Source organism: Cupressus sempervirens, chromosome 3 (genome assembly GCF_028749045.1).
Source record: "Cupressus sempervirens isolate cs-2001-9-10 chromosome 3, ASM2874904v1, whole genome shotgun sequence".
Classification (NCBI taxonomy): Eukaryota; Viridiplantae; Streptophyta; class Pinopsida; order Cupressales; family Cupressaceae; genus Cupressus; species Cupressus sempervirens.
Genome location: NC_143120.1, coordinates 67,722,071 through 67,746,588, shown reverse-complemented (window position 1 = coordinate 67,746,588; position 24,518 = coordinate 67,722,071). Strand labels below are relative to the sequence as shown.

Genomic DNA, 24,518 nt, shown 5'->3' with positions numbered 1-24,518 from the left:
TCAAAAGAAAACTCCAATATTAGACATCCAATGAATTTGAGACGAGTTTCCAATGAATGGTCAATCAACTGCTAAAGACCAATTCAACATATATGAATCTAATCAGCAATCAATTCAAATCCAGGACTTAGCAATAAGAAATTTTTACACATCTTGGAATGGATAGATCGGTATACATATATATGCAACTGGGATTTAATACAAAAGGAGTAAGGAATCTTTTTATAGTGTAGTGAACAAGTCGGTCATGTAGATAAAGGGATAGATTAACATTAGTATATCCATTCAAAATTTGAATCATGACTAATAAGGACGAAAGAATATTTACATTGTATGGAGAGAAAACCAAATCATAATAGAACTAGTTCTAAACACAAAATATCACTTATTCATTATAAAGGAGATAGAGTACTAATTTGGTGCAGGAGCACATTAAATACAAGAACATGAGAAAGTTAAGATTCATTATTTGTGATATTAAAAACATTTGAGTCATTTATATTGTATTTGGGTCAAGTTGTAAAGGCTATGAATCCATTTTTGTCAAAAATGTAAAAGTTGTGTAAAAAGTTGTAAAATGCAACATTGAGAAAGTTGCTAATAATAGAAAAATGATGTAAAAGGGTATATGGTTGGTCTTGGGGGTAGTTAGGAAGGTTTATAACTATCAAATGGATATAAAAACCATTTTATGGTCAAACCAAATCAATTTGGAGAAGAGAAAATACTTTGATGCATTTTTGGTGCATTTTATTGTTGTGGTTTTGATTGGTTTTTTTAGTTTTAGAGTAGTTTCCAGGCCTTGTACGGCCTTGTACAGCATGGAGACAATGTAATATAGTAATGGATATATAGTATGATGAATCCTTCTTCTCATGCTTTTGTTTTGGTTCAATTTTATGAAGAAATGAATAAGTTATGGGTATTTTGGTGAAAGTGGATGTTTTCAAATTTGAGATTCGCTGAATATAGTCATGTTGCAGCGTGTGGTGCGGACATATTTTGGAGACTCAGGATCTCTAATGATATTTATTGGAAATATATGTGAACTACCTTTCATTTCCAACTGGTTTGAATCATTTTCATTTAGATTTGGGAAAGTTTTGAAGATTTGAGTGAAAACTGGTTTTTAAATGCCTTCAATGGTGTTGCAGAAAAAGATTTGATATTATACAATTATTTATAAATGAGAAAATAAAATAACTTATATATTTGGAAACTAGACTTAGAAATGGATACTGCAGAATTGGTTTGGTATTATTTAAATTTATTTTGAGAAATTTATTTGATTCCCTAGGAAGGGTTAATGGTTTGGCTCTTGATTTATGACAGAAAATATGGGTCTTGGTTCAGAGTACATAATTTATAATATGCTTATTGGATTGGTCTCAGATTTGGGTATGTTGTAGAATTACTAATTTTAAAAAATTCCTCCAAAGGTTTTTTCAAAAAGATATTTAGAACTGAAGTTATGAACAATTCAATCAGACATAGCAATTTGATTGTGTGAGTGAAGATGTTGTCTTTATTGGTGTATAATGTCAGGGTTCTTTGTTCTAATCTTTGAGATGTTCTTGGTTCCTTGAGGGTGTACCAGCCTATTTTGAATCCCTTGAGTTGAACTAATATTCCTTGAAGATAAATACAGAGGGCTCTGCATCATAATTAGATATAGTTCATATGGAAATAAGAGGTTAAGAAAATGGATGAAAAGAACAGAGATTATTAGTTATTCATTTGGAAAGAGTTATCTTGTTAAAAGAATATCAAGGTATTTAGTTATAAGTACATCCATCTTACAATCCTTAGTCAATGGAATTTATAATTCAAAGACAAAATTAGGGCAGATATAGCAAGGGACATTACAGAACAGGCATGTTGTATAGATGGGCCAAGGGATTACATTTATGTTGTAGCTTAGTGCAGATTAGTCAAGACCATATATATTTGGTTGTTCCAACATTGGAGGATTTTACAACCACATAATGGACTATTCTTAGCTACCATGTGACCTCCCTAAATCATATACCTTTACATTATTTCTACTACGTTACTTCTACTATCAAATCTAACTATAAAACTTGAATATCATTCACCATACATCACTCCTACTGGTGTAGATTCATCATTTATAATCGAATTCAATTATTGTGAGTTTTAAAATTGTGTATCTTAGTGATTTTAAGTTATTCAAGTATTACAAAATGATATAAAAATAAAGGATATAACATTTAATGTATACCCATGAAAATCCTATTGGAAGCACTTCATTCTTGAATGATTGTAGGCAATTTGAGGGTTAGTTCATTTAATTCCAATCATATTAACATGAAATTTCTTTATTGTTGACTACCAGATATAAGTTCAATTTCTTGTAAGAGAGTGTTAAGGTTGTTGGCTGCCTCATATCAAACCTCAACTACTTCTTTTCATTTGGGTTAGTCATTTGATTGGAAGAAAAATTATCTAGTACTTAGAATAATGACACTCTTGATGCATTCAGAATGTACTTGTATGGCATTGTGCTATATAAATATGGAAAGGATAAATCAGCCTATGATGTTCTTGTGATATCTTTTAATGCATATACATGGAGTTAGAGTGCCTAGCTTGAGCTATACGCTTTATGTACAAATATTAGTATCCTAAATAGGCTTGAGTTGAAAGATTATTGGATGAAACTTTTTTGTTCTTGTAAGTGCTTACTTGGAACTCCACAAAATTATTGAAGGTTTAGAAAAATATATGATGTTATAGGAATATTTCCTTTTAGAGAGTATATTTTAGGTCATATCAGCATCAATATTTTATAATTCAACTGATTATAAGAGAGATGAAAGCTTATATATGGATATGCTCAAGTATGATGCCTATCATAATGACAGTATGGATATCTTTACAAACATATAATATGTAAAAGAATTATTTACTTCTCTACCTAGCACATAAAGTTTTTTTTTATTGAAATATATAGGCCTAAGTCCAATTTTATAATTTGAAATTATTGTAGTCTCAAAGGTCAGCATGAAAAGGTTGTTTTGTATTTCATGTGGGCAATAAAGATGAAAAAGAACTATCTAGAGGAAACTTCGTAGTTAAGCGCACTAAAGCTGGAGTAGTACTAGGATCGATAACCCCCCATGAAGTCCTTGTGCTTCACCTCTATGACCATCACCTAGATCTAATGAGTACTAAGTGTTCCATTTATTCTCAGGAGAGATGGATTCATATTGAATTACTACTCATGAAATATGAGTCAATGAGTTGGACTGAAAAGCTACATAGTTAAATCCTGGCAGCAATATCACAATCTGATTTGATGTGAAAATTATCTCCTACATATCAAAAGAACTACCTTTTAGCATGGGCACTTATGGGGCAAGAATATGTTGAAATGAAAAATACTCTAGTTGGTGTTGATTCTTAATAATGATTTATTGATATGAATCAAATAGACTATTATGTGATATGATTTAGGGAAAAAACTGTGAAATTTTATCCATGCTCAACTATGTTCTTTATTATCATCAAAAAGAAAATTGTTTGGGTCTTGATGATGCTTGCTTGTGAATTGATATTTATAATTTATATGATAATGAGAAATTGCAAATGCTTGATCAAGCCATGAAGTATTATATTAAGGATTTAAGAAACATACATCTAGGGTGCCACGACGAAGCTATTACAAAATGAATCTTGACAGCAAGAAAATTAATAGAATTATTTTCCCAAAAATGATTGAAGCACTATTGTACCTTGCAAATACTTTCAATAGAATAGGAAAAAGTGATTTTCTTTATACCTGGAAATACTTTGAACCTTATCCAATGTAATTGAATGCAATTTTATCTTTGGTATTCTTGTTACCGAGTGGAGGAGCATAACCTGTAAAACCTGCCCACAAAGAAAAATCAAACAAATTGTCATTTTTCACTAAAATATATCATACAAATGTAATTTACTAACACAATGTATTAAAGAGATGGTTCTTTCAGTTTATATTCTTATCTACTAAAATGTTAAGATAGGGGAAAAGAATGAGAAACTGATTACCATTTTTCCTATCAAACTAATATGCAATATAATAACCCTAATGTTTGACAAACCTTACTGAAAAGGATACTTGGCAAATAAAAATAAATAAAAATAGTCTTCTTGAGTAAACATCAACATTGTATGAACAATACCATTACAATGCACTATACTTGGTACAAATATATTGTTGGCTAAGTATAAAGAACATTGGTGGTGAATTCAAGTCCAATCTGCAAAAGCAAAGGCATTTACATAAAAACTAAGCAACCCTGTCTGGCAAGAAAAGATATATAGAGATTTCTGACTGAAATTACAATTGATGCTAAAAAACTTAAACCATAAGAATTTTTCTATAGAATAATAAAGAAGAAACATGAAGAATCAAAAACCTAAAGGATACAATGTTGATGCAGCTTCAGAAAGATCATCTGAAATACATCATATGCTCAGGCTGAAGGAGCTTTGAGATTCATTACTATACTTGGAATGGGCTCATCTTCAATCTTTTGAAGACTGAAGATGAGCCCATTCCTAAGTGTAGTAATGAATCTCATATAATGCAATCTCATCTATGAAGTATATTAAAAGCTAACAGAGCATCTTCGCTAGTTGATCTCCCTTACGAGCCATGGGAGAATGCCGAAGATAGTCATGATGCTAATAGGCACATCGTGGCTATCTTTGAAATTCTCCTATGGCTCTTGTGGTTCTACTCTTATAACATGAGGCTTTCTCTTCTTTTTTCAAGCATAAGGCTGATGCGGCCCTATAATAAGAAATAAATGGGTTTAATTTGGATTATGTACAACACAAAGAAAATGAAAATGTAATAGCAATTTTTAACAGAGAAATGAACTATATAAACTTATAAAACTCATAATAATAATAGGCCATAAACAAGAACTAAATTCTAAGTAGACAAAGTTTGGACACATGAAGCATACCTAATTGATCAAAATCAAATCACTACCAAGCCTTTTAACCACTCCTTAATAGCACTTTCTCTATCACCAAGTTTGCAGCAGGGTTTCTGTTTATTTTTGGATCTAACGTTAGTAAGGGACATTGATTGCGAGCACAACAAATATATTGTTCATAGAAATGGCAGTGAAACTGACATTTGTATTTGTGCCAAGTACAATTAATTATGTTATGTATCACCACATGGGTACCATATGCAAAAGAAACATTTGTTAAATCCTTTTCTTAGATTCAAGGAAACTTCTTTTGATAAGACAAATGAACAACCCTTTTCAAGTATGGTGCTTAAATGCATTACTAATGTTCAAGTCTTGTTGACCTAGAAGATATAACCATGTTGATCTAGAAGATATAACCATTTAGCTATTGCATAAGAATTGCTCTCTTTTAAACAATCATTGTAGCAAATGTCAGGAACTCCATGTTGCCAGATTTTACACAATTTCTTTCTAATATTATTTCTGGCTAATAAGCATGAAGACTGAGTCGATATTAAATGCACTTGATTGTTATGTTTATGTTATGTTTAGGGCATAATAGGGCTCTTCTTAACTAATAGAACATTGACGTCTTGAAGTCCACATATGTCTGAGACTAGTTGGGCTCATCCAAGAGGTTTGGGTTGAGAATTTTGGTGTAGGGGCACCCAATGGATGCAGGAAACTACAGGGTACACCAGGAGCTATGAAGGAGACCATGAAGGTACCAAGGGAAACCCATGCCTAATGAAGACATATCATGTCAATTGATGAGGAATCATGGCCATTGAAGCCATTAAATGTAAGAAATATAATAAAGTTGTCAAAATGTAATGCCTTGCCAAGAATGGGAAAATTAGCATAAATAAGGAGTCAAGAGTCATAAATGGTCATTTAGGTGTTATTAAATGTGTCCAAGGTCATGAATAATGTAATAGGATATTAAAGCCTCTAAATGATGTAAAATGCACTCAAAGTGCAAGAACTAGTAAAATTGTTAACATTGACAATGTAAGCCAAATGCGGCACCTTAGAGGAAATTAAGGATAAAGGTGGACTCTTGAGGTCACTTAGGTGTCATAAAGTCAATTAGGTACAACAATAAATGTTCCCAAGATCTTAAGCCAAGAAAGTGGCAAAGGGAAACCAAATAAGTAATTATTGTCATTTAAAAGTTATCAAAAATGCTTGTTTATTGTCATGTGACAGTTATATGGGAGTTTGGTCTATAGGAATCAGTTTGAGGGTAGTTAGAGAGAAAGAGGTCTTTAAAAAGAATGCATTTTGAATGGAAGAGATAGTGGTGGTAGAGGAGGAAGAATTTTGAAAGAATGAATAAATAAAATCTCTGTCATATCAGTATTTTTTTCTGACTATCATAACAGTGTTGTCCATTATTGTTTGATTTCAAAGTATTTACAAGTTTCTTGGCATGTAAAGTTGGTGTTTTGTAATATTTAAGGTTGATTGAAGAATATCAATGATTTTTTAAAAGTATCTTTAACATTGGAGTCAAATATAGTGTAAAATTTTATTGGAACAGTGCTGAATAAATTACTGTATGACATAAGCACCTGACAGTCACCTTGCTATTTTGTAAACAAATGGAATAAAGCCTCTCCCACTGTCTGTCTGTCACTATAACTTGTGGGAGAGGATTCCAATGTATTTGATATGTATTTTTAATGTGGAATGAGTGCAGGTTTATAAAAAGATAATGAATAAATTGAAAGGAGCAGTGTGACTGGTGGACAGTATAGTGAGGGTCCATTTGAAAGGCACCATCTGGTGGACAGAAGAATCTGAGAGTTGGAATGGATAAGTAAGTGTTGGAAATTATTGGAGGTGTGTATCTTTAATTTTCTAAACCATCAAAATGGTTTTGAATGTCTGTTAAGGGACTTTTCTAGGAAGCCCCAGGTTAGAAACCCTTAAAGGGAGGGTTTGATGAAAAAGTATCTAGAAATTCTTGGAGGTGCAAAAAAATTGAGAAATCTTTCTATTGTTAGATGCCTTAAGACTATGTAAAGGTTTGGAGTGGTTGATATGAATGAAAATAGTAGTTGCTTTGGAAATGGAGGGCTAATTAGGCCTAATTGCTTGAAGAGACAGCCATGGAAGTGTTCATCAGTCACAAGTTGGGGAATTGAAATTTGTTGAGTTTGAAGAACTCCATAAAGGGTACTTGAAAAGGTGACTAAGTCATTAGCTTGTTTGGGGAGTTTTAGATAAAAGTGCAATTTACTGTCTCGATAGGGCTAATTGGATAGTCCTAGAAAAGGCAATTTTAAAAATTGAGATAGAGTTGATGCCTGGTAGGGGTTGGAACTCCTTTGTTATGATATTTGAAGATTGTTACCTCTAAAAATCCATGGATGGGCCCAAGAGGTTGCTTTAATTTTGGTTGATAGATCATTTGGCACATCATTGAACAAGCTAGACACAAACTCCTCTAACCAATATATGCATTACCTTAGAGGTCAAACCCAAAGTTTTACTTCTATACTCCATTTAAGGCCAATGAGAAGGTCATGGCATGCATTGTTTTATACATTGAGAAGGTGGTGCTAGATGATGAGATGACAGAGAAAGTTCTTGATGAAATTTCTAACTTTGACCTTATAGTTTTGTGTGCTTGCTTCTAATATTATTCTTATAATTACTAGTCTGGAGTGAGATTCAACATTATTTGTCTTGTTACTTATATAAAAATACCGACAGTATGCGAGATGGTTGATGAGCAGCTATACAAATAAGTATGATTATGACCATTTCCATGGTAAACACCAAAACATGTCGTTGTGAGGGAAAAGATTAGAAGGATACAAGATACTTATATTAATAAAAAATAATTTATTAATAATATTCTAATTTACATGGTAGAATGCTCATACTGGTTGAGCCAAACATGCATTCCCCGTGTATGCAAGAGAGTTACCAATTTCTCTTTAAATTAGAGTCATCCTGTCTCACAAGCTCCAAGGTTGCAAACCCCATATTTGTAACCTATTTTATTCTTCTAATAGACACTTAGCTAGTGTTTACTAGGTTTCTATGAATCAAGGTATCAAGTTGTGGGTAATACTATCTAAATCATTTAAATATAGCTCTTGGAATAGTAGAGCAATAGGATATTTTTAAAGAAGTGGGCTAGTGCTAGGTTGGGGTTATAAATTTTCTCTACTTGTGTCTTGTTATTAGTGCTCAAAGTTTTTAGGTGGATAAATAAAAAATCCAAACCATTTTGGATTGTCCTCTTACTAATTGAATTGACATGGTTAAGGGGATGCTTTGGCCTTTATAGTTAATGTAGGAGGTTTGTTAGGATTTTACTCTCAACCAAAAACTCCCATAACTAATATGATTACAAAGTGAAAATTCTCATGGGAGTGACATCTCCCAAGAGGTATTCAAGAAGCTCAAAGAGGTAATGAATTCATTATCATGGATAATGAGAAAGAAAAAGAGACAAAAACTAGTGCTTCCCTAATAAAAAAGTGTTTATAGAGAAAGAAGAAGAGAACATACCCAAGATCTGGTGTTGCTCTTGAGAATGGTGATGTTAACTTCAAAGGCTTCAGATAAAACAACTCCTCTTCTTAACTGATAACTCTTTGTGTGTGATATCTTCCTACCTACTGCCAATGAACATGAATTGTAAGAAGACTCCAAACAAAGATAATATTTCATTAATATCACCATGTGTTTCTACACATTTTGCCAATTGATGATGTAATAATGGCTACAATACTTCACCATATAATACTTACCCATAAGGGCAAATAGGATAGTGCAAAGAGAGCTACTGGATTGCTGCATGTAATTTTCCAAAAAGCACAAACCTACTAAATCCACTTCATTTCTGAGTTTCCACATATCAATATTATATCTTGTATCAAAATTTATATGGACCATAACTATTTAATTACTTGTAAATTTAGATGTTGTTTGTGAAAAGAGGATTTAATATATTACATAATTGTGCACTAATTCCATGTTTCCCATAAATTATGTCCTACACATAATAAAAGTTTTTAAAGACAATAATAAGGAGGTCCTGAAGCTACCTGTGAGGGTTTAACAGACATTGTATAGAAAAAGAAGAATTTATATCTCTAAATTTATATCTCTAAATTATCAGAGGATTGAACAAAGCCCATGTAATTTTGGAGCTTCTAAGACAGAGTTCTAAACATATAAAAGATAGTATCCCCACTTCCATTAGCAGATCTATGCACAAATATAAATTCTTGCCAAACAAAGCAGATTTTGAGCATCCTCTATGACAGAGATAGATCATAGAATCACAGTTTCCAATACTTTGGTGGGTTTGAATGAGCATGATCTTTGCACCAAACTCAAAAATCCATAAATGTTGTGATGAAAGAAATCAAATTGCTTTGCATGCAGATTAAATTTGCTTGAAAGTTGGGGAATGCCCTTTCAACAAATCCATTTTGCCTATATCATGCAAATATGCTATACACATTCCTTGCAACCTGTGTTAAGATTGGTTTTCCACATTTTGCACTTCAGCAAACTATGGATGTGAATGGGATCGAAAACAAGCTAATGGCAATAGGATGACCGGGAACTGCAACATGATAAATGGAAAATAAATGCAACATGATAAATGGAAAATAAATAAAAAGTTTGGTTGGACAAGAAAGGTCTAGATGTAAAAGAAAACTAATCAAGTGCTCCTCAATCAAACTAGTCACACTGAAAGAACTTGCAAATAAGATATTATTAACCACAATTCAGCAATTCCTTTTGAGAAATTATTTTTCATCATTGAGCCATTTTATTTTTAAAAATTGGTATGTCAAGGTCAAGATATTGACATATCAAGATGGAATATTCCCTTTTCATTTAACAAGCACTTATAAGACTAGGAATGTTAGCCAATCCATCTAAGCATATGGGTATTAAGGGTCAAGATATGTGTAGCGGTAGTCATGAAAATTTCTTTTTCTTTGCATTTTTCCTACATTTGATACTTTTCTTATAGGTGGACATGTCTATCACAAATATCCAACATGTTTGTCCTTAGACTTCATGGAAAAAGCCCTACAAACAACACACAAAAAAATAAGGACATCAACCATCCAAACATCTCTAATAGCTTGTGGATATCCCAAAGATGCATAAGTGCATGACTTGTGAAAACCAAAAAGATAAGACTAACTTGTATAACAAGAAAATAACCAAAATGATTTTATGTCTGTGTTATGTTTGACAATGAAAATGATATTTGGATTCAAGTATGAGGAAATTTGTATCAATCAATTCATTAAATATCATTTCAATACAAAGAAGATTTTAAGAGATTCAAGAGCATAATTATAAGCCAAATTTTTGGAAGACCTAAATTAGACCTAAGTGAACAGACATGTGAAGGCTTATTTTGAATATGACGAGCAGATCTAAGGCAAAATTTTTATGAAGGTATATTCCAAGTTTAGAGCATTTATTGAAAAATTTTATTTCAAATCTTAGTGTATTATTCATAAGTACAAGGCATATTTTTTGAAGACCTTGAAGGAAATCTAAGGAAAATCTACCTACATTATAAACACTTTGCATTTCAAAGGTCAGTTCCTTCTGCATTGTAGGATTTGAGGTTGGTGTCTCTTGTTAATTGAGCCTACAAATTTGTTTGAAGTTATATACATACATACATATATGTGTGTGTGTGTGTGTGTACATAAACACACAATTCACCTACAAGGATTTCCATTCTAAATAGTATATGCATCTTGTCTTCTTTTGTTAGACATCAACTATGTGAATGCTTTCTACATTGCTTTCAGTTGACTAAATATATATAATAAAATATGTAGGTTTCTATGCCAAACTAACTCCAATATGGACAAATGCCTAATAATTGGGATTTAAACTAAGCAAGAACTATATGTTCAAGGAACCAAAAGATGATTGCAATGAGACTATTACAAGCAAAAAAACTTCAGTCTTGTTAAAGAGAATTGGGATGTGTGTTTGAAGACTTAACAAATTTGAGCTTCACTTGGTTTCAAGAATACTATAATATTCTCTACTTAACAAGACTAACCACGTGAAGGTGGAAGCTCATCTGGACTCACTCCCCTCCCCCTAACATCAATCTAAAGTACCCATTATAATCTAATTACATACTTCATTCATTCATCCATCCATTTATGAACTATAACATTCAATCAATACAATCACATAACATTCATTAATATGATATAAAATTCATTAATAGACAATACTAATCAAAACTTCATTAACACATAACAATATTCATTAACATAAAATAAAAATCTGTATTAATACGCATCATTCATACATAATTACTCAAAACAAAGTTATTTCATTATCCAACAAGGCTTATCAAAGAAGATTTTTAAAACATCATTTCTTTTTTTTTGTTTTTCTGAGCTCTCTTAAGAAAAGCACTCATAGGGACATCCATATCTGCTTCATTCTCCTCCTCTTCTGGCACCTGTAATGTCAAATTACAATGGCTCCTTCTCTTTGGAGGAGCAGGAGGTTGCTGCACTAAAGGGGGCTTTGTTGCAAGAACAAGTGAATGCGATAAATTGGCATACTCTTTTTCTTTTTTGAACTGTTACAAGTTTGTAATTAAGTACGAGTACAACATAAAATGCATTTTTCTTACCTAACAATGCCACATCATGTACATTAACATTTTGATTTTCCATCATGTCAACATGTTGAACACTTGGAACATGGTCCACTCCTTCAGCATGATGTTCAACATGCTCTGAAATATTCAAAAAAAGGATACACGTCAAATTCCAATTGAAGATGTTAAATTGTATTCAAAATTGCATAATTAATTTCCAATAGAAAATTAATAGCTCCACCACTATAATGCACATCATGGCCTTCGTCAGGAGCAGGTTCTGTGGTAGGATATGAAGGCTGCAATAAAATGTTATGCACATTGTTATGTAGTCAATTTATGTTTAAAAGCAATACCAAAAAAGAATCTTCTCAACTATTTAATTTTATTTACTTTTCATCTAACCAATTTACTATGAGATATCATTTGGTACACTGGATTCTTGGGCAAGGCTTACAGATTATTCACATAGGTGTGCAACCACAACTTTATAGGCTTCCTTCAAGGCAATTTTTCTATCTTCATCTGTGACCTCCACATTGAAATCTATGCCCTGTGTTTTTTTCTTGATAACGTCAGTTTTCCATGTATGGTTTCATTAAACAAAACTATTTGCAATATTATATTTTTAAAAAAAAAACAAAATTCATTGCTCAACTTACAAGTCGAGACTACAAATTCATATAGCCACCAGACGCAAGTTTGTGTTGGCCAACCTTTTCTATTCTCGCTTTTGTAGCCATGGATGTGTCCTGCAATCTATGAACAATTCCAAACATCTTAGATTATATATTTACAAATATCAATAATTAGTGCATAATTACAATGTACTTAATACTATAATGACATACCTCTTTTTGCCCTATGTTGCTTCATTATCTCTATCACATAGCCTTTTCTCCTTTGCATCTTCTATTATTTCATTCCACTCCATCGATGGAATCATAAGAGGATGGTCATACTTTGGGTTATCCTTAAGAGCCCTTCTATATTGATCCCTCATAGTCTTTACATGCTTTGTTGCTCTTTTCAGAAGTAGGCCAGTGTTAAAAATGTTTTTCCCAAATTTCTCCTCAATGGATGCAATCAGCTGATTTTTTAATTCCACAGCTTGTAAATTCCACCTTTTTAAAAACAAATAGATTGTTAGATCAATAACTTTAATATATTACAATAAATAGAAGAAAAGAAATATTATGTAGCAATGATATGAAACTACGTACCTTTTACGTATGGTGGGTCCAAATAGTCTTAATGTCATATGAAAAAGATGTTCAAAGAAAGCATTATTACCTACAAAAACATAAATGATTTATCAGTCCAAAATGAGTAATGTAAAAGTAAACTAAATTTACACTTTAAATAATATCAATTTTAAAGCACCTGGAAGCTTTCATTCTCTTAATGGAAACATAGTTTTCTTATTCAGCAACAATGTCCCATCATACGAACCAGTACTAATCACATGAACTACTCCAAGAAATGGATCAGCTTTAGTAGTACTACTCTCTAGTTCTCTATCAACTGAAACATCATAAAAACTAAATGATAATTTTAGTACTACTCTCTATTGGTCTACCTCCCTGCGTATGTCCATGTCTCTCTATGAAAAGATTAATCTCTTCTCGCAAGTTGAATCGAGACATGTCAGGCATAAGCACTTCATAGAAAGGTTTAAACATTGACTTTTGCTTGAAGGAAAATGAGGGTTTTCAAAAATTAAAGTTACTCTAACATAGATTATGACCTACACTAAAAATGTTCATCTTGCACCATTGATGTTTGAGTAAGACGTTGTCAAGAGTTTTTTATTACAAAAAATAGAAAACATAACATCATATTCATTCAAGGGAGTAGCTAAGAAAGATCAAGAAGGAACAACTCCTACACTTTATTGAGCTAAAAGGAACTTGTTTCTATAATACTTAGAAAAATGAGTTACAATGCATTTCTCTTCTGCATGCGAAAGAGAGAAGAAAGAACTAAAAAAGAAAGGGACCCATGCCGCCCTTTATATGCTGAAAATGCTTACAGCTAGGCCACTGATTATCTCCTTCTAAATAATCTGTCATCTCCCCTAATTTGTGTTTGTAGGTGCGGTTGGAAAATGGATACCTGGCTTTAGAAAATCTGATTAAATCAGAAAAAGTATGACTCTATGTCCTGACAAAGCAAGAACTAACTCTACCACACCCATAACCTATTATTGAAATTTCAAATTATAACTATGTCCCACCTTTGAAAATGGAAAAAATATCTAGCACTAACCATGGTATTTCAATCCTACTACTCATCACACATTGTCATGAATGTGTTTGTGGGATATGTTGTCTTCTATTGATCGTCAGTTGATCTTAAAGTCAATATTTCCTCCCTTGCATGTATATATTTCATTGAAAGCTGCCAAGAAATTTATATTGTGTTAGCTCATCTTGTCAAAGAAGATAGTTGACTATAAGTATTCTGAATACCTTTGCAAAATTCTTCTGAACTTTAGGCAACTAGGACAAAGCCGTATCACCATTCTTAGAAAAGAAATTGACACATGTCAGATTTTGTCAGGCCTATCTGAAGGTTAGTTTTCAAATTTAAGTACTTTGTCAACCAAAACTATTTTTTGAACTCTTGATCTATATGGGGTTCATTTTGTTTCCTAATAGAAAATACTTGATTGATAAAATTGTATAATATTTATGGTGTTGATCATTTGATCATCTTTATAGTTTTCTGTAGGCCAAACTACTAGAACACCAATTTCTATTCTCGTGCCAAATGTGTATCAAGGAGGACATGTCAGTAATTGGAAACAAATGTAGAAGGGCTTTTCTTTGCATATGATATTCAAAAAAAATCTATCACCGAAGAATGTAATTTTTATTCTCAATAGATGTTGTGTATTCTGAATATATAATAATGCAGTGCACTCAAATTGTAGTTGTTTTAGTCATTGAACTAATTTGGAGTTTCGATATCAAATGGGTTTTTTTTTTTTTTTTCTTGTGAATAAATATTGTTTTAAATTTAGTAAAAAAGAAAACAAGACATATATGGGCATTCAAGTGCATTTGTAAATATCAAAGATAATGCACGCTTGGATCTCTGGTGATTGATAAGGAACTCATTAGTATTGAGTAGCACACGTACTTATGTTAATAGTGCATTGTACCATGTCATCAAGCATTTTGGCCTTGTCTTAAGACTTTTTTTATGGGTTCCTCCAATATAGATGGGATGATCCAAGTGTTCCATCCCTCTCAAGGTTAAATTATTACCAAAAGCTAGCAAAAATTACATAATATGAGGATGGCAGTACCATGTAACTTGACACATGTGACTTGTTTCCAAGACGTTAAAGCTTAATGAGCAGCAGCGTGGCAAAGAAATCTAAAGCTGTTATAAAAATTTGAGATGACACCTTTTGCTCTTAAATCTGAAACCATATTTAAATCTTCCTATAAATCAATCCTCTTTTCAAAAATTTGACATGGAACAACAAGTAGACAAGTAGCCAGCTGATGTAGATAGGCAACCAGCTCAATTACCCAAGCAAGCAGCTTAACCAAAAATTCTAATACATTACATGATCCTCTAAAATTCATATGAGCTTGAATTAACCTTTGACATCAATGACAGTAAATTCAGAAAAAGTAATATAAATGCAAAATTTGTATGTTAAGATACTTGTAGCATCTTTATGAAATTATGCTCTATTGGGAAATGCTATGTGTATATAACAAGAAAACCAAATGAAAGGGCAATATGCACCATCTTCTTTGGAGTGCACCCCCTAAGGTTTCTTCTTGGAAGGGAAATCCCCTATCCAAAGTTCATCACATATGCTTATGTTGACACATCGAGATAAACCATTATTTGTTATCCTTAACCACATTTGGTGGTTATGTGCTTCAAAAGTCCAATCATGATTGGCATATGATATTTCACAATACCCAATCTCAGTCAATGATATGACAAAATGAAGTAGTTCACAATAACAGTAAATAATGGAATCATATTCATAGTATGATTGTTGCTTTATAACAGAGATTTGAATCAGATCAAACCAGTTTGTATAGTCAATATATATATATATATATATATACACACACACACACACACACACACACACACACACACACACACACACACACACATACATTTATGTATGAGAGCAATAATCAAATAAGAATGATGCTACAAATTCAACAGAAACAAACATTTTGCATGTTCATCCACAACACATGGGTTAAAAATAACAAACAGTTTAGATTATTGGCAATTTAGGCAAGAACATCCTTTCATTTGTATCCAAACATGATGGGTGAAGTAACGAAACATACCTTGAGTAACAAGGTCACTAACTTGACCACACAAACTAGGTATAGTAAGAAGGGTTAGTGAACCCATGTCATTCCTTTCCATATACATTCATTAGCCGTAAACTTGTATATACATTATACACACTTGAGGTGAAGCATCAAATCTGATAATTGAAATCATAGCTAAACTATCATAATATTATGAACAGGTGATTGCAATCTACAAGGCACATATCCATCCTACAATTACATCATATCAAAATGAACTTAATATAACTTTTAATCCTATGGTAGAAATATCAGAGTAGGATAAGAGTTAACACTTGGGTGGGCACGACATTACATATTTTGCCAACATCAACATGCTCTTTGTGACCACATCTTATGACAATGTTTTGGAATGTATTTGTTGATCATAACTAAAGCTCTTAAATCAAAGAGATTTTTTTTCCTTGCACAGTTGCATAAAATAGTCAGGCAGGAAGAGCATTTGAGGGTCAAATTCTACATAACTTGACGCAATGAAGGAGATGCTAATAATAATAAAAAATTCACCTCAAAGCATATCAAAGGTGTGAAAGGAACACGATCAGAAAAATTGTGTTAGGCAATGGCAATATGAATTTTAACAGAAAAGGAATTAAAAAGATCTTTATCACAAGTCAAATGAGACCCTGTTGTTCAAGCTTCTCTCCTTTAATGACATTCCTAATATCATCACTAAAGAAATTAAAAATCTTATATTGTCAAATGGTCACCACAAAGGAGCTCAGGGATTTTGTTTTGAACATGGCTATAAGACAAGACACCTGAACCTGATGAGATCTCAAACTCTTTCAGCCATTAGTTTTTTCAACTCATTGTGGCTGACCTCCAACTGGTTGAAGATGTTCACAAAGTGGTATGCTCATTGAAGCCATCAATTACACCTTAGCATTGGTACCTAGAGAAGAGAACACTCTCGCCTTCAATAGGTTCATGCCTATTTCTCTTTGCAATTCATCTGACAAATTCATAACTAAAATCTTAGCCAACAAAATAACAAAGATTTAAGTTTTAACATCCTTGAGGAGCAAGGATGATTCATTCTAGGTAAGTAAATGTATGAAAATATTGTTATTGTTGTGCTAGATACTAACAACAAGGTGACTAAGAAAAGGATTTCCATTGAACTTGACATGTCAAATTCCTTTGATAGAATTGATCTTAACTTCTTGATGCAAGTCTTGCAAACTTTTGGGTACCCTTTTTTAATCATGATCTGAATCTTTGATGCATCATTGGCCCTTGGGTGGGTCTAATTATCAACAAATCTCCAATTCAATTTCTTAAGGCCACTGAAAGTTTAGGTCAAGGCTGGTCAGTCATTCCCTACCTATATATCATTTTAGAAGAAGCTTTATGTATGTGCCTATCAGCTTCAACGAGAGCTTCAATTGGTATTGGAATCAAGGTTATCAATGAGATTAGAAAGATTACTAATGCTCACTTCGCTAATAACACCATTTTGTAAGAAAGTTAATAACTTCAATGTTAGCTAGCTAAAGAGTTGTCTTGACAGTTTCTACTTTCAGTTTGAATGATGCCATTGATGCTGAAAAATGCACATTCTACACTATAAGTTTAAACGCCTCTTCTGCTAATAACAAAGCTTTTCCAGAGTCCTCAATTTTTACATAATGATGTTAATCTCTTTTAATATTTGAGTGTTCCTATTAACTTCAATTTTTTAAGCTCTAACTACTGACTTAACTCTTGGAAAAAATTTGGCATGCACATTCAAAGCTTCAACAATGGGAAGCTAAATCTCAGAGGTAGATTGGTTTGATAAAATTAGTCATCTCTAGTCTTTCTCTATCAACTCATGTCATATTGTGCTGCCATTCTAATTCTTCAGTTTTCAGATAAAAAAAACATTTTATGGAAAGAGTGTAATCAGATCTATGAGAAGAAATTTCATTTTGTTAGCTGAAGATAAAATTACTAAAGAAAAGTTGCAAGGTGGTTTGAGAATTAGATATCACTCACAATGAGTATGTGGCTATATATATATATATATATATATATATATATGTATGTATGTATGCATGCATGGTGTGTGTATGCATGTGTTTGTGTGTATGCAAGCTTCTGTAGACATCATTTAAGCACTAATATGCTACTTCATTGTTCATCAACTTGTAGAAAGACATTACAAAATATAGCAAAATAAGGTTTTACTAGTTCTACTAGGCATAGATGATGATGTTTGCATGGTCCTTGTTGCCGACAATGCAGCAGACAATAGTGGACCGCCAACTGAAGAAGGAGTCTACACTTCATCATGAGCTAAAGAATAGAATATTGTTAGCAAAGAAATTTGCAATGGATAAAAATCAAATGGGATACTAGCGAGAAATGTCCACAAAAAAAAAAGGTAAGTGTTATAATGTTGATCAAAACAAACAAAGTGTTACTTACACGAAGGTACTGCACAACAATCTTGACCATGTTCACCATGTGACCTCACAACTAGCACATATGTCTATACAAGAACACATAAAATTAGAGATCATGATCCATAAGATACTATAAAATATTAATATCTATTGAACTTCTATTACTGCTTTAGTCGAATTACTGCTTACTTTCAAGGATTGGATTCTGCGGTCCAATTCTATTCTCAGTGCCTCTTTCTCCTCACTTCTGTCACCCTTGATGATAATTTTAACAAGCTCATCAGTGTATCTTTGCATAATTTGTTGGGTGATGAATACAGATTCAGTACTAAGGCCAATGTCATGTAGATACAGCACCCATATTTCAGATTGCATTTGATCAGCAATCATTGTAGCTTTTTCCTATCATTTGTGACATCAAATATTCGTATACTTTCATCAAAATAACTCCAAATCCATAAAGAAAAGAACATAGTAATAGGACATTTATTTCTATATTAACATTAAAATTTGCAATAATTAATGTTTACCTCTATTGGAGGTGTCAGATGGTGCATCCATATCGCCCTGTGAAAAAAATTAGTAAGTCTTAGAAATGAGCAGTGAAATTAAAGTAATAGACTTACCAAAAAAAATATTAATAATAAAGTAGATTGTATATGTAAATCATTTGTCTTAAGTTAAAAATTTAGCGTAACTAATGTTTATATCTAAAAAAATATTTGGCATGTTCTACTTAATGTTTATATGTGCACATATGGTTTGGAAAGAAATATTTGGTCATACAAGACCCCATCATAGTTGACATTGAGCATACCTGAAGATTTCATTGATCATCATGATCTTCATCCATTTCATCATCATCATCATCATCATCATCACCATCATTGTACTTGTCACTTTGATCATCGTAGTCACCACCACCATCTTCATCACCATCATCATCCTCTTGATCAGTATCATCATCATGACCATCATCGTGATCATCACCATCTTCATCACCATGATCATGATCATCATCAGCATCATCATCATCATTATCACCATTATCGTTAGCATGATTAAAATCATCACCATCTTCTTCTTCTTCATCACTGGGTAACTGTTGTTCCTGATAATCATTTACTTCCTCTTGTGCTTCTTCAATATCTTCTTCTTCAATCACATTATACTTTACCAGCCTTACTCTTGGGTCATGTCTAACAAAAAATGACCAACCTAGTTTGTCTGGAACACCAAAGTAAAACACTTGTTCGCATTGACTTGGAAGAACATAGGGTTCATCTCCAACTGGCTCAAATGACCTTGTATTAATCATAGTAAAACCACTATCATGTTCAATAATAGTCCTATCAGGATCATTTCGATTCAGTCATAAACTAAACCATTTGACAACAAATAGAACTATTTTGAATGAATTAAAGTCACACTCAAGTATATCATCCAAAATGCCATAGTATCGATTTTTAGATTGTTGAGGATGTATGTCAGTTCTAGATGAAATATTGGTGATCGCAAAGATAACACTTGTCCCGAAATCAAAGGTTTTCTTCATTTCATCTAATTTTTTTGTACGGAATTTATAGCCACGTTAGTACATAGCTTTGTGGTGTTTGACCTGCAATTATTCAAACATGTCAAGAATCTTCTCCTTGATCTGTGAGTTGATATTAAACTTATGTCTCATGATTAGTAATCTTATGCATACCTTTGTATCTCTTAAGCCATATATTAGATCAAGTACCATTCGTGTAACATTGGGATCTTCATTACGATGAGCTTCTTTAACCAACAATGCAACACCATCCCATGTTAATGAATGACCATTTTCTTGAGACTGTTCAATCCACACTGTCATCCAATCAAGATTGTTTGCAATATACAAGTGTAGTGCATCCCACTCACGACCAACTATAAAGAAGTCAATTACACCAGTTAGAAACAACTTTTATATATATATATATTGATGATGGATAAGAATTGTTAAATTACAAAAAAAAACTTATAATTACCTCTCATCCTCCTCAATCTACCTTTCACCGTCAGGTACTCCCCTTTGAATTTGTCATTATAGTTGGGATCCCAAATGCGATCTACATGGATACCTACTACAAACTTTGAAAGATATTCACTGATATACACCATGGTCTGGTATATCATATATCCCTCTATCATAGAACTCTCAGAATGCGCTCTTTATCAAACCAAGCCCTTCATAAATTTCTAGTGCCTCTCAACTATCCACATTGATCTAGCTTGTACAATTCCACACAATTCAATCTCCTCAAATTGATGTATGAGGTAGTGTTCTTGAGCATTGAAAAATGTTGAAGATAAACACTTTTGCATTTTGCACATAAGCTATGGAATTTTTCTCTTCCAATATTTTATATCTTTTTTATCAATTTCTTTAGATGATAACCACCTAAAAGAGATTCAACATGAAAAAACACATAGAGGAGATTTAAAATAAAATTATACAATAGATTTTAGATAAAAAGCTACAAATCTAAGAAAAAACACTCTTCTAACCTCATGTATTTTTCAAGATCATATATAACTTGTTTAATACTATTGTCAAACTATTGTGGAATGGATAGAGGTAGGATGAATTGCAATCATTAAAAAATGATCATTTCAATATATTATTAAATAATGCAACTGGTACTACATTCAATCTTACAAATATATTGTAAATAAAAAACATGACTTACCTTGAGGAAGGTATGCCAATCATGTGTCTTCAACCCTAGCCCAAAATCACCTTTCTTTGATAGAAGAGTGCTTATATTTGCAGCAAATCTTGTTGGAAATTTTGTTTTTTTTATGACTTCTTTTAATGCATCACTTTGTTGCTCTGTTAATAACCAAGGAAGGGCACTTGTATTTATGTGGTCTCCATTGCTATTTGATTCAATGAAAACTTTTAGTGCATGATTAGATTCATGAATGTTAGTACAAATTTTAGCAATTTGTTCTCTATCACGTCTTCCATCCATCATTTTCCATAGTGTCTCTGTTACATTCTTTCCAATATTCATAGTATCAAACAAATGTGCGATTGGGAGATCCTTGTAGTATGGTAACCTACTAAATTAAGTAGGATAACTTTTCATTCCTCTAGGAAGTTGGGAATTGATGCCTTGATGACCTTCACAATCATCAGTTCCAACATTAGTAAATATAAGACAATATCGAAATACAAATTGTAAACTTCAGACAAAAAATCGGACATTACCTCGACGATTTAGTCGATCGTATTCCAACTTCCATAAATGAGGTGTCATTCTTCGTGGCCTTGATGATGTCTCTTCTTTCCCATTGAAAAGATGTTTTTTGGCAATTCAATACTCTAATTATTGTGGAGAAAGTATCTAAACTCATCAAACACCTACTTTCCTAAACTTCTCAAATGATGACATTTAATCTTCGGACCACAAACTGGACATGCAAATTTTCCCTTTGTCTGAAGACCTAAAAGATCATGTATAATTGGATCATGTACAATTATCATGCGCAACTTAAGAAATTGATAGGAATGTGTAAGCACTATAACAGACTAAAAATATGTGATCTTAACAATATAACATACCGCAAAAATGAGTTAACCCAGGAGCATCATGTATTGTCCATACAAGCATTGCATGGAATTGAAATTGTCGATGTCCTATCAGTCTAGAGATGTCATACATAGTGATGTCATTCCATAACTTCAACAACTCGTCAATTAGGGGCTCAATATTCATGTTCATATCTTTAACTTGGTATTTACCTAGCAATTGAATGAACATAAACATTATGTAATTATTATAACCATTTTCATGCACTATTTATAAATTAATTTAGATAACTATAAAATAAAAAAATACCTGGCACAGTCATTGACAACATTATGTGCTCCCTCTTTATGGACATCCAAGGAGGAATGTTATTGTTAATAACAAAAATAGGCCATACTGAGTAAACAGATCTCATATCTCCATATGGATTGACACTGTCTGCCGCTAATGAAAGTTTCAGATTACGAGGTTCTTTAAAGTGTGACCATGTTTCTTCTATCTCTTTAAATGAAAAACCATCAGTAGGCATTCACATAATGTCATCTTGACTTCTATTGCATACATGGTAATCCATAAATTGTGCCAAGCTAGCACACCTGAACAATCGTTCAAGATGTGGAATAATGGGAATGTACCGAAGAACCTTGTGAGGCACTTTTTTTGTTATTTGATCTGACCGATATCTACTAACATGAAAATCAAGGCATTTTGTTGCAAATTTATGTTGTTTATGATATAGAATGTGATCATTGGGACATGCATTTATTGTCTAATACTTCATTCTAATTTGATCCATAATGTTAGATAATTCTCGGTACGAATGAGGCAAAATGTTTGATGGTGGTAACAAAAACTCACTAATCAACCTACAACAACAAATATGCATTGTTAATATAATGAATAGTAATTGTATGCTAACATTGAAGATGAAAAAAATGACATACCTTAGCATATGTGACATTTCTACATTGGATATACTATTCATAACCTTTAAGTTCACTAACAACACTATAGCCGACAGTAGAGTTATTTGGGAGCCTTCATATAAGGGCTCGTGTGCCTTCTCAAGTAAAGGTATATCAAGACCATCTTCATCATTATTATCAAATTCGCTAGTACCATCATTGTGAGCCTCTTCATCACTTGCCCCAATACCATCTTCTTCAATCGTGTCCTCTGGCACATTATCATCTTCTTCCATGGGAGTGCTATCCTTAGCTTCGATATTCACACCTCCATGTTCTTCCAGTAGGAAATCCACATTCAGCAATGGAAAAAAATCGTGGTCCCCTTGAACATGACCATATTGCCTACAATGACTCTGGGCTGTTGTGATTATAATTCTTCGATTCTTTAAGCCCTTACACTTTTTGCAAGGACAATAACATTTATCAAGTTTTCTACAGAACTGAACCCACAATGCAGCCATTGTCTCATTATTTTGTTCTAAGTTCATATTGTCAGGCATGGTCTTTCTTCACAGGAAAATGTACCTATAAATAAATTGGACATGTTGTGATTAATGTTTATATCTGCACATACAGTTTTTGCCAATTAATGTTTTCAAATGTAACTAAAATGATTACAAACATATCAAAAAGGACCTTCGCAGGGTCTTATTGCATCAAGTGTTCTAACATGGTCATGTTGGTTACCTTGAGACCTTAATGTCTTCTCATGCCTTCAACCTTGACCTTGATAACCCTTGTAACCACTTCTCACTATTTTTGTTAACACCACAATGAACAAGAAAATTGATTGTGTGGAAAACAAGAAAACTCTTTGACAAGAATTTGTCTCGAGACAAAAAAAAAACCAAAGTTGTTATATCAAGCACACACTACAAATTTTATTTATCTTTTACAAAACTATTCTATCAACTATTATTTGCACATTGAACTGCTACTTTACAAGGTACAAAATTCTGAATCCATTCCCTATATTGGTTTGATAATTATGCATATGTTATTTTACAATCTTAGGTTATGAGGAAGGAAAAAACACACCTGCATTAGGACTAGTAGAGTAATATGGACCAAAAAGCTATACCAAACCCTAATTAAGTGACGATTAAAAAGCCCCTTCACTACTTTGCATTCTACCAATTGAGTAGATGATTTTCAATAGCTCCAATATCTCCATAGGGATTTTCAAAAAGGACGCAAATTTGTCACCAGTTTTAGGTGTAACAGATCATCCTGATTTAATTTCCATCAAAAGTATGCAATGATTTAGAAAGAACTGGCATGCTGATTCATTATTACAAATAATAGGAATACAAGAGAAAAAATTGGAATTCTACTAATGTCATCAATGTTAATCTTGGGTACTAGTACAAAGCAAATAAGAAATTTGTAGTTGTACCAACCAAGATATTTACAAGACTTGATCATAAAAGGTTCATTTAGCACAAAAAAAATTCAAAAATATTTTATATATACACTCTTTGATGCTTTCAAGGGGAATAATTATTCTAATGATGTGTTACTTAAGAATTGTTAGAGGAAATGATAAGCATGAAATATATTCAAGTTTCGACACTAAGGAATTGAAACATCTGCACTCAGGAATTTCCTTGA

General features: G+C 32.5%; 2 long non-coding RNA genes and 1 pseudogene across 5 annotated transcripts in view; 2 read left to right on the top strand and 1 right to left on the bottom strand.

The window, feature by feature from the left end:
- Nucleotides 1-24,518, top strand: part of LOC149564817 (uncharacterized) — a 160,958-nt gene that overhangs the window by 65,383 nt on the left and 71,057 nt on the right. The window contains exon 4 of one of the 4 annotated variants that reach the window (XR_016361949.1): nucleotides 5,594-6,376. The exons of 2 other annotated variants lie outside the window; for them this stretch is intronic. This is a non-coding gene — a long non-coding RNA (uncharacterized LOC149564817). Of the gene's footprint in view, nucleotides 1-983; nucleotides 1,214-5,593; nucleotides 6,377-24,518 lie in introns of those variants that run through there. One more of the 4 variants, XR_016361951.1, reaches the window with a different exon arrangement.
- LOC149564820 (anaphase-promoting complex subunit 8-like) lies at nucleotides 2,451-3,833 on the top strand (annotated as a pseudogene).
- LOC149564819 (uncharacterized) lies at nucleotides 12,083-12,748 on the bottom strand. The gene is made up of 3 exons (XR_016361452.1): nucleotides 12,477-12,748; nucleotides 12,288-12,384; nucleotides 12,083-12,178 (listed from the first exon to the last, which is right to left on the bottom strand). It is a non-coding gene; the product is annotated as an uncharacterized LOC149564819 (long non-coding RNA).